Raw genomic sequence first — 11090 nt, 5'->3', positions numbered from 1 at the left:
AATTATTGCTCATTTATGAACTATTTTTAAGGTGCTAGTATTTGCCCTAGGACCAAATCCTGGCAAAAGACCGTCTTAAATTATTCAGTGGTCTTTAATTTTTGTGCACTTTAGTTTAGATTTTGGAAGGACTTGACTCGTAATGGTATACATCTTAAATTGTTTTTGGGTCGTATAGAAATTGCTATTTATTCTTTATTGACCAAGGTATTGACCTTATAATTAATGTAATATATATTTGAATTTATTTTATGCTATTGCAGATTCTTAACATTCTAATAAGGCCCCCTGGCCTATGCCCTCTGTAATTTCCTAGCCTTAATGCCAGGGGGATTTGTGAATATGATAGGACTGTCATCATAATCGGATGATTATGTTATGGTTTATGGCAGAAGGAATTATGGTCTCTAATCAGTTGACTTTGAGTTGATTGAAAGGGATAGTATGCTGGGTTGGCAAAATCCTTACAAGGAGTGAGATAGATTGTGACGATAGCCTTGGAGAAGCAAGACGCCATGTTTTGGAGATCACATGGCAGAGAATGGCAGACAGCCGCTAGCAGCTAAGAACAGCCCCTTTTGACAACCAGCAAGGTAACCACAGTTATTTCAGTCCTGTAACTGCAAGGAAATAAATTCTGCCACAACTAGTGAGCTTAGAAGAGACCCCCAAGCCTCAGGTGAGATAGAAGACTGGGCTGACGCTTTGATTTCAGTATGTGATACCCTGAGCAGAGAACTCTGCCACCACAGAGTGCTTAGAATTCCAACTGATAGAACTGTGAGGTAGTAAGAGCTGCAAAATAAACAGTCATGTGTCACTCTATGATAGAAAATAAACACAGCCCTCTTATTTGTGTGCAAGCTCCCATTATTTAAGTCTTGGTGAAACTTTGAAATATTCAGAAAGGGATGGTATGAGAAGTGCCATGTGGCAAATCGTGCACAATTTTAGCAGCAATAGCAGCAAGTTCCCACCAAAGGCAGAACATCCTTCCTCTGAGAGAGTCTTGCTAGTCACCATCCGAGCTTTAATAGGTGCCTTTTAGGACATAAAAGAAATTAAAACAGGCCCTGACTCGATTCTGACTGGATTCTACTTCCTACGAAGATACAGAACTTAGTATCATTCTTTGTTCTCTCCTCAAGGATCAATGCCTGGAAGAATGACAGAAGGAAAATGAGAAACAGAGAAAATGATGTGAAGACCATGAAGTGACAGAAGTCAGTGTTGAACTGGTATGGTTTGAGTGGTGGCTTCAGACTGGAGCAGGAGGCATCCAGGCACCACTATGGCAGGATAACATAAGGCAGTAAATTATGGAGTGCTGCTCTCACATGGGCCACCTCCACTGGGCCATGATCATTCACCTCCCACCCCCCTCTGCCTTCTCTGCCATCCCAGCCCCACCTCACCATTGCCTTTGAACAAACAGTGCCAACCACAGTCCACAGCAATGACTGATGCTCTGGTCCATGTGTGTCCTCATCAGTAAAATTAGGACATCACCAAATGTGTGTGATTTAAATTGCTGAGAGAAATGGATGGGGCTCAGGTAACTCTAGGCAAATTTGCTTATTGCTATCCTCCAAACTATTACGACTTGGATTAAGATCAAAAGCGTAGTCCTTCCTAAAGCCACTTCTCTACTGGAAGCAAAGGGTGAAACCTTGATTTGAGAAGTAAGAGTGAGAAATGACTGAAGGTGATTTTGGTGCTTGAGGCTTTTTCAGCTGAGCACATTCAGCTTCAGTATGAAAGTCAGGGGCAACAGGTATGGCAGTCTGGCCTTTTCCCAGATGCACTGACTGATGGGTAATGATGCATAGCCAATGATACCAAGGGATTATGAACTCATGGGCCCAAATAAGAAGCACAGTTACTTCAAAATAAAAAAAAATAATAATAATACTGATCATAGCCCCTATCAGAAGCACACAGATTAGAAAAAAAAAATGCAACCATATACTCTATCATTTGTATTGGTATACTTTGGAGAGTTAAATATTACTATTACTATTAATCATTACACTGGCACAACAGGTAGGGATAAAATTGGTCAGCCACATGTAAATTGACTTATGGTGAGACTACTACTAAATACACTAAAACAGATAAGGGAACTTATGAGCAATATGAAGAAAAAAATGTTGCATTAAAAAAGGAAATAAACAGCAGCATTAAAAATATTTATTTGTTGAAATCCAAAAATAGGATTGTCTTATTAGACAATCCAAAATAGATTGTCTTCTGCATATGAAAGGCTTTGTAATCAAACCTCACCTCCCAGCTTTTAGGGCTTATGAAAATTACTTCTAGTATACAACATTTTTCTTCACTTGGAAAAAGAATATAATATCTCAGTCTACTGCCTCTTTGCTAGGTCATGAGATCTAACTAGAATGTAATAAAATTATTTTGTTCTCATTGCATTAACGCTAATGATTACCTCCTACTTACTGCAAATGTAATGATCTTAAATTTATAGCATTGTAGAAGTTTTCTTTTAGAAGAATAAACTTATTATATTAAAAAAAAGAATGAGACAATTTAAAGAAAAGATTAGGTAAACATAGTGTAGGTAGAAAAGAAGCAGTTCCACGTATCAGCCAATTGTATGTTAAATAAACTTTCTAAATGAAAATTAAGGAAAAGGAAAGTGTAAGCCTCAGAAAGATAACTAACCAATAAGAAAGAAAGAAAGAAAGAAAGAAAGAAAGAAAGAAAGAAAGAAAAAAAGAGACTGCAGCACTGAAAATATAAATTACTCTGGGAGCATAGCAAGAAACAGAACAGATTGACAAAGAAAAGACAAATTATACCGGGTCAATATGCTTATACTATGAATTTTGTAATTTATCTTGAATATAACGGATTTTAAGTGGGAGAGTAATATATTTAAATGCACTTCTTTTATAAAGATTACTTTGCCAAATTATGCAGTAGAAAGTAGAGAGCCAGGATATGTTCGAGATGCCAAGACCAACTGGGATACTCTGGCAGCAGCAGTTCAAGCGAGGTGTGAGTGACTGACCTACAATATTAGCAGAGCAAATAGAGACGAGATAAAAGATAAAGATGGCCTCATGGAGGAAGAACTAGATAAGTCCTAAGTGACCGATGGGACAAGAGCCTCCAAGAGAGGATGAAGTCTGACGTGTGTCCCAGCTCTTTGACATAGATGACTGCTTATTTTTAGTTGTATTTAAACTCTTTAGTTTATTCTTATGATAGTAAATAAACATTCTTTTTCTTGACAACAAGTTACACGCCAGGTGGTGTGCTAAGCACATTCCCTGAATTATGCCACCTAATTCTCTGAATTGGCGAGTAAATTTGGTGATATCATTCATGGTGTCCATTTTACACAAGACGAAATGGAGACTGAGACGGGCTACACGGCTCAGCTGCAGGTCCTGGGATGGGACCCCAGGCTGTCTTCTCCTGCCACCCGGACTGTTAAACTCTGTCTGCTCCACCCCTAATGATACTGTTTTCAAACCTAAGTATACAGGGAGAGAATGGGGGATGGGAGAGAGACAAAATGACTTTCGTTTGGTTGCACCAAGTTTTGGATGTCTGTATGGCATTCATAATGCAGATTTCTAATAGGCAATATTAGAAGAATCAGAGTTCGTTGCTAAGATTTGGGAATTACTAATAAACGGCTGGTTGAAGGAAGCTTTAGGTCGAGGCAGTTTTCAGTGTGTGGCTGGGGAGTGAGTTTCAACAGCAAACTACAGAAGGTTAAGGGTCAAGGATGTAATGGACTTAGGCTTTATAATGAAATGTTCACGAATTGGTGCCACAATCCTCTAAGAATATAACATGCCTTCCGATGAAAATCAAGTTACCAAAGACCGTGCTGAAATCCATTTTTCTAGTAGACAATAGTCTAGCAAGATGTCACAAGGCTGGAGGGAAAATATTTTTGCTTGAAGGTGGAGGAATAATGATTAATGATTTGGCATTTTGATCCCCACTGCCTTACCCAGCACCTTGGTAATTTAGAGGGAAATATTCATTGTTGTTTGTACTATCACTACAGTTTGGGGGCTGTCTTAAGATAAAGGCTAGGTGACAAACTACAAAGGCTAGGGGCATCTGGGTGGCTAAGTTGGTTAAACGTCCGACTTTGGCTCAGGTCATGATCTCATGGTTTGTGGGTTCAAGCCCCGCATCACGCTCTGTGCTGACAGCTCAGAGACTGGAGCCTCCTTCAGATTCTGTGTCTCCCTCTCTCTCTGCCCTTCCCCTGCACTCTGTCTCTGTCTCTCTCTCAAAAATAAACACTGAAAAAATTAAAAAAGGCTAAAACATCAGTGGGAAAGGACAGACCCCACAGGGGTCTTGTATAAGCTGTGGGACTCACACAAGCATGATTTCCTGGGCTGATCCCAAAGAAAACTTTCTCCACTTCAAAGACTTTTCTGAGGAATGGTTCATAGTGTAAGAATCCTAGTATAGAACTCTTAGCCATTTTATTTAAAACATTTTTAGAATTTTATCATGGTTTATTTTTCAGTGTCTAAATTTAAATTTGGGATAATGCTCATCTCAGCAACTTAATATCTACAGCCAACATACATAAATTAGAACACAAAAGCCCATGCCGCTATTTATTGGATGGGAAAATCTACTAGGTGGGGAAAAAAATGAGAATAGAGTGATTGTATATTATATATTTGTGTGCAAGAACTTAAGTTGAGCAAAATATGCTATTCCATCAGCAAAACTCATAGCATTTATAGATCAGTAAAACATCTTCGAACATTCTTCAGATATCTGGCTTAGCAAAAATTTGAAAAAGCACTTAGTCATGCATTTTTATGCTGGATGGTAAAGCCTATGAATACCACACAAGGCAAATTTCATCTTCATTTTTTTTATATCATCTATGTCAGCCCCCATCCACACTGAATTTATAGAAAACATTACCATTTCTGAATCATCATATATTTTGAAAGTAAAGAGTAAGGATTCTCAAGGCTGTAAGAGATGCTAAAGGTCAGGAGCCCATCCACACAACTGGGCAAACTTTGTATGTTTAGAATTGTCATGATTACCCACAGTTCTCTAAGGGAAAACTCTAGTCCCGCTATTCGCTGTGTGAGCCATAGCACCAGGTGACATTTAGCCCTACTGCTTTGTCGCAGTCAGCCCTGGGGTAAGGTTATGTTGGAATCATTTCTACAGTATTGAGAAAGTTTATTGAGTGGGTTATTTCCTGAACTACGTGCCCCTCTCCGTAGTTCATATGTTGAAATCCTAATTCCCAGGATGTCAGAATGTGACAGTACATATTTAGGATAGGGTCTTTAAAGGGGTAATTAAGTTAAAATGAGATCATTAGGGCGGGTCCTAACCCAACAGGACTTTTGATGGATGTCCTTATCTGAAGAGAAAATTGGGACACAGACATGAATAGAGGGAAGAATAAGTGAAGACAGAGAAAAGATAAGCCAAGGAGTGAGGCCTCAGAAGAAACCAAACCCGCCATGCCTTGATCTCACACTTCCAGCCTCCAGAATTGTGAGAAAATAAGTTTCTGTTGTTTATGACCATGTCTGTCGTACTTTATTATGGCAGCTTGAACAAACCAGGTAAAAGAGAAACACCCCCTAATATACGTACTAGTAAGCTCTTTGCAGATTCAGTTTTCCAGACTCTCTTTCTGCCTTGCCAGTGACAACCCAGTTGTCCTCACATAGAAGATTGATATAAAGAGTTCAAATAGAGGATTAAAGCCTGCTAACGGATCTCTGTGTGTCTTCAAATCCTGACTTTTAGTACTATTTTTGCCCCTCATATTTCAGAAGGAGGGTTTGAAAAACAAGCTTAGCATTCCCTGGGGCAAAAGGGGTGGGAAGAAGAAAGAATTTAAATTACCTGCTAATGAGTAAAACTCCTTGGTGTATAAAGCTAAACTTTAAGTTGCTAATTCAAAGATTTTCTGTTTAATGTATGATTTCAGAATACACTCCAATTTAGTGTTTAGGGCATTAAGAAAACTTAGAAGCACAGCTTGAATGCATTCTAATTATAAAATTAAAAGATGGAATATTGAACTGCTTAGTATGCCACTTACATACTTTCAAACAATAATGAGGGTTTCAAAATAAGTAGCAGTCTTATAAAATTCAAATGGATGATAGTTGTGTGATGGTAAATATGAGCAAATTGTGATTTCCTTATCTCAACAGTAGTACATAGAATGAGACTACACCAAATATTTGTCTCCAAATGTCAACAATATAGTAAATCTCAGCAATCTTTTGAGGGATTACAAAACAGATAGAAAATGACTCAGTAGTAAAAAATAAATAAATAAATAAATAGTACATATCGGCAATTTTTTAATAGAGAAAAAATTTCCTATAAGCAAACACAAACTTAACCTCTCAGTTACTGCATAATGGGGTGAAAGTCCTCCAATACTACCACACAAACTGAGAAACTTGATGATCGTATCTTGATGTAAGAGGGGATGCCCATTTACCGAATGAAGATATGGGGATTAGAAGTGCTCCATGAGCTGTTCCTAACTAGGAATCATTATACTACCGATAAGTAAGTAACAAATAACATCCCCTAAGTGGGAAAAGTCTATAAATTTTTTCAGTTGGAAAATCTGTCAGTAAGATGCTCTCTGATGCTTTGGCCTCTCAACTATGTCCTTGAATCCAAGTGAAGTAGGCTATTTTTTTTTATTTTTTTTTAACGTGTATTTATTTTTGAGACAGAGAGAGACAGAGCATGAACAGGGGAGGGTCAGAGAGAGGGAGACACAGAATCTGAAACAGGCTCCAGGCTCTGAGCTGTCAGCACAGAGCCCGATGTGGGGCTCGAACTCAAGGACCGCGAAATAATGACCTGAGCCGAAGTCGGCCGCTTAACTGACTGAGTCACCCAGGCGCCCCTGAAGTAGGCGATTTAAATGAATCATTGATGAGGAAGAAAACATAGTCTAAGACATAGGGAAGGATTGGGAGACATGAGAAATTGTGGATCCCTTTCTGTTGACATCAAGGATTATTAAAAAAAAAAAAGTGTAAAAGTGTTTTCAGTTTTCTTTTGCTCAAAAATCTCTAATTTGGCTGAATAAATTTAGAATTGATAATGAGACATGACAAAAGAATACTTCAAATTATTGGTTGACATTTAATTTTGATATGACATACTATAAAACTGTTTTATTCTTTTCAACATGTTCTAGTATTTATGACTGTCACAATAGGTTTATTATATTAAGTTAATATCATTGTTTTATTTCAGATACATGTGATTTTCATGTTATCTTTCTCTTTCACAACTTTTAGTTCAAGATGAAATACCATCTTTTATTTATTATTAATATTGTGTGTGTGTGTGAAAGAGAGAGAAGCATGCATTCATGTGCACAAGCTGGGGAGGGACAGAGGGAAAGGGAGAGAGAGAATCTTGAGCAGGCTCGATGCCCAGTGTGGAGCCCCACACAGAACTCGATCTCACGACCCTGAGATCATGACCCGAGCCGAAATCAAGAGTCAGTCACTTAACCAACTGAGCCATCCAGGTGCCCCAAAATATTATCCTTTAAAAAACTGACTTAATAGAGCTAATGGTTTTGTGCCCATGTTTTCACTGAAATGACATATGTCATTATGGATTTTGCTAAACTTTTCTCCTTCTTCCCAGGCCAAGGTTTTTTTACACATCTTCTAAGAAGGTGTTGGTTCACACCAAGCAAGGAGAGTAGAAGATGGTCCTTGTTAAGATGAAAAATGCAACACGAATTCTGTCATCATTAACAAAATAAAATCAGCGTTAACAATGAAAGCAGAGTTTACATGGATAATCCAAATGCTTGATTTATCTGTGTAGATTGCTACAAATTTGGTTGGACAGTTTGTCTTCCCTGCCCTCACTCCTCAAACCCCCAGTAACAGACCTGAAAGACCTGAAACTGTTTCCTCTTCTGACTATTCAAAGACAAAAAAATCAGTTAAACCTTATTGATAAGGAGATTGAGTTAGAGTTGAGAGGAAAAGGGGGTACCTGAAGGACAGGAGAAATGTAAACAATTTGAGAAGACTATTCTGAATTAAAGAAAGAACGAAGGTTGCTCACAGATAGAGGGAACTTCTTGATGCCACAGATAGATAATTCAATGTAGACTGATAGGTGTTGATAGGTACATTGAGGGAAAATATGAAAAACATATGAACAGGCAAAGAAAAATTCTGCACCCATCCTCTGGACCCCATGTACATACCTGATCATATTAAGTTGTGCTTTTCTCTTATGGAAAGAAACTGTACCTTGCCATATCAATTAGGCCATGAAAAATTACACACTGAAGAAGGACAAAAATAAAAAGAACTTGATATCAGAGTTGGGAAATAAGAAACCACTGTTACAAGAAGTAAAGACGGAGAATGATTTCTGGAATATGTAAACGCATGTTGGACCAGGTTGATGGTAATGCACATCAGGGCCAAGGAATCCACAGTGGCATACAAAGATGACAGATCATAAGAAAGTGCTTGTTCATCAGAATCCACAAACAATTCCACAGTCCGAAGCAGCAGCACTGCAGGCAAGAGAAATACACAAATGTCAGAGCCATCTACCCTTCTGCCCTACAACTATCTGAGCAGAGCAGACCTGGGTCCAGAGCAGTAAAGTAGTGACTCCAGAAACAGCACAGCAACAGAAGAGGCAGTAAACTATCACATCTAGAAGACACAGCCATCAGGGGTTACTTCCTAGAACCAGAACTGAATTTAAAATAAATACAGGAGGAAACAATATTTCCATTTGGACTAAAGATTAATACTTATTAATTTTGCTCAAAATTAACTTTAAAATGTGAAGTTAATTTTAAAATATGAACAACCAGTCATCACCAAACATCTGGGGGAAAAAAGCAGCATTTAAGAGGGGCATCAACACAGAAGCTTTCTCCCCAATTAGCTTTAAAAGGGAAACGTTTAAAAATTAAAATTAGTATAGTCAATACTGAAAGAAATACTGGAGATTTAGCACATCAATTTCATCCTTTAGAAAGCATAGGTTGCCAAGAAAATACAAATGTTCTAGGGCAAGGGTAATTGCCAAAGCACTTATTCAATAAACCATTAGTTGAAGATCAGAATTGAAATGGCTGGGGATAAAATTAGAGAATTAGAAATCTTTAATGCAAAAATTGATGGAAATAATCTCATCTATGATTTTCTTTTCCCATTTATTAGTGATATGAGAAATACATGACAAATTTATTTACCAGCTACTAAGCGCCAGTCATGATTCTAGACGTTTTATGTATGTTTTTACCACATATTGTAAGATAATATCACCATTTTACAGATGAAAATCGAGAGGCTTAGCAAGACCAATAATTATGTTCAAGTCATTCAGATATGAGCCATCATCCTGCCTCTCTAAATCTTAAAATATTTAGGTATTTTGATATTTTAAGCTGGATCAGGTATATATTCTGGGGTCCTGCATGCAAATAAATATTAGAGGTCCAAGCAAGCATACTGTATTGTATTAAAGTACATTTTAGTATGAGGTAGTGATACATTTTCAAGGAAGAGAATCCAAGTCTCTGAAACACATAAATGTTTCGGATGTAAATGTAACATGCATTTCAGAATGAATTCTGACTTTTGGCTTAATAGCACCTGATATCTACGATAGCTGTATTTGACAAAACTGGGAATCATAATGAATCATACAAATAAGACAGCATCTATTCTCTTGCTAATGATTATATAATTCCCATTGCTGTCAGTAGTAATTTTGAAGTCATACATTTTCAATGAAAAATCTTTGTGTTACAAGTTTTTGTGAAGTACTTGACATGATTTCAGGTTTGACAATAGTAATCTTACTATTTTTTACTTTAAGTTACATCTTTTTGTTAGTTTCATGGCCAGAAGTTAAACTAGAGTGGCAGGATGACTGTATTTTATATATTAAAAAGTTCTTAACAATATCATTTTTCTTCCAGTGTTATCTTAACTTTTCATTGACTTTTTTTCATTATCCTTCTATTGAACAACTCAAACTTTTGAATCTAACTCAAAAGTTAGTTTTAGAGTAGTCTTTTTTTTTTAGATGAAAAAAGAGAATTAAAAAGTTAGATTATAAAGATCCAATATATTCCAACTACTAATGAATATATTTAATTTTTTTCATAAATATTCAATAATTTTAACTCATCCAACAAATAGTGAAGGTCCAAGCAGGAAAAGAATATGTGTGTGTGTGTGTGTGTGTGTGTGTGTGTGTGTGTGAGTGTGTAGTTTCCCTGTTGTTTCCTTTTCTATCAAAATTGATTTTTAATAAAGACTACATTATTCAAGGGCACCTGGGTGGCTCAGTTGGTTAAGCGTCTGACTCTTGGGTTAGGCTCAGGTCCTGATCTCAAGGTTTGTGAGTTCAAGCCCTGCCTCTGGCTCCACACTGACAGTGTAGAGTCTACTTTGGGTTCTCTCTCTCCTCTCTCTGCCCCTCCCCTGGTTTTGCTCTCCCTCTCTCAAAATAAATAAACAAACTTAAAACAAAAAAAGAGTACATTGCAGAAAAGCTTTTAGGAATTAGGGAACAAAACATCCATTCCAAGACATGGAGAAGCTCTGGATTTTTGTCAGAAAAGTTGTTGACTAAATCACAGGGCCTGTATTACTACCTCATTTCTCTGCTAATGATACTACATCATTTCCCCCACTTAAAAATACGGAGAATATACATTTAGAGAGGACTGGAGACTTTGAAGAGGGATAAAAATGAAATCAATATATTTTGCAAGAACTATACAAGGTAGAATGTTGGGCATTATATATATTTTTAATCATACAATATAATCCCGAAAGGTAGGCATGTGGAACTTTTATTTTACAGATGACAAACAAAAACTGCAGTGAGCATCTAAGAGAACCAGCTGGATTGGTATCAGGGCTCAAAAGCTCCAAAACTCATGCCCAACCCAACTCATTCAAAAGCACTTGATTTTTTGTGCAGTAGCTGAATACTATGGCAGAAATTTTCTTTTGGGAAAAAAGCAAGAAAATAAACTAAAGTGTTTTGATTGCAGGTACTAG

The 11090-nt window shown here is 37.2% G+C and overlaps 1 long non-coding RNA gene across 1 annotated transcript; it reads left to right on the top strand.

Annotated features, from left to right (window-relative positions):
• Positions 1–842: 842 nt before the first annotated feature.
• LOC123605830 lies at positions 843–7812 on the top strand. The gene is made up of 3 exons (XR_006715926.1): positions 843–1037; positions 1149–1238; positions 7678–7812. It is a non-coding gene; the product is annotated as an uncharacterized LOC123605830 (long non-coding RNA).
• Positions 7813–11090: the final 3278 nt, after the last annotated feature.

The sequence above is a fragment of the Leopardus geoffroyi genome, chromosome A1, assembly GCF_018350155.1.
Source record: "Leopardus geoffroyi isolate Oge1 chromosome A1, O.geoffroyi_Oge1_pat1.0, whole genome shotgun sequence".
NCBI classification, from domain to species: Eukaryota; Metazoa; Chordata; class Mammalia; order Carnivora; family Felidae; genus Leopardus; species Leopardus geoffroyi.
Note: the sequence above shows the minus strand (reverse complement) of the source record. Positions and strands in the feature narration are given on the sequence as shown.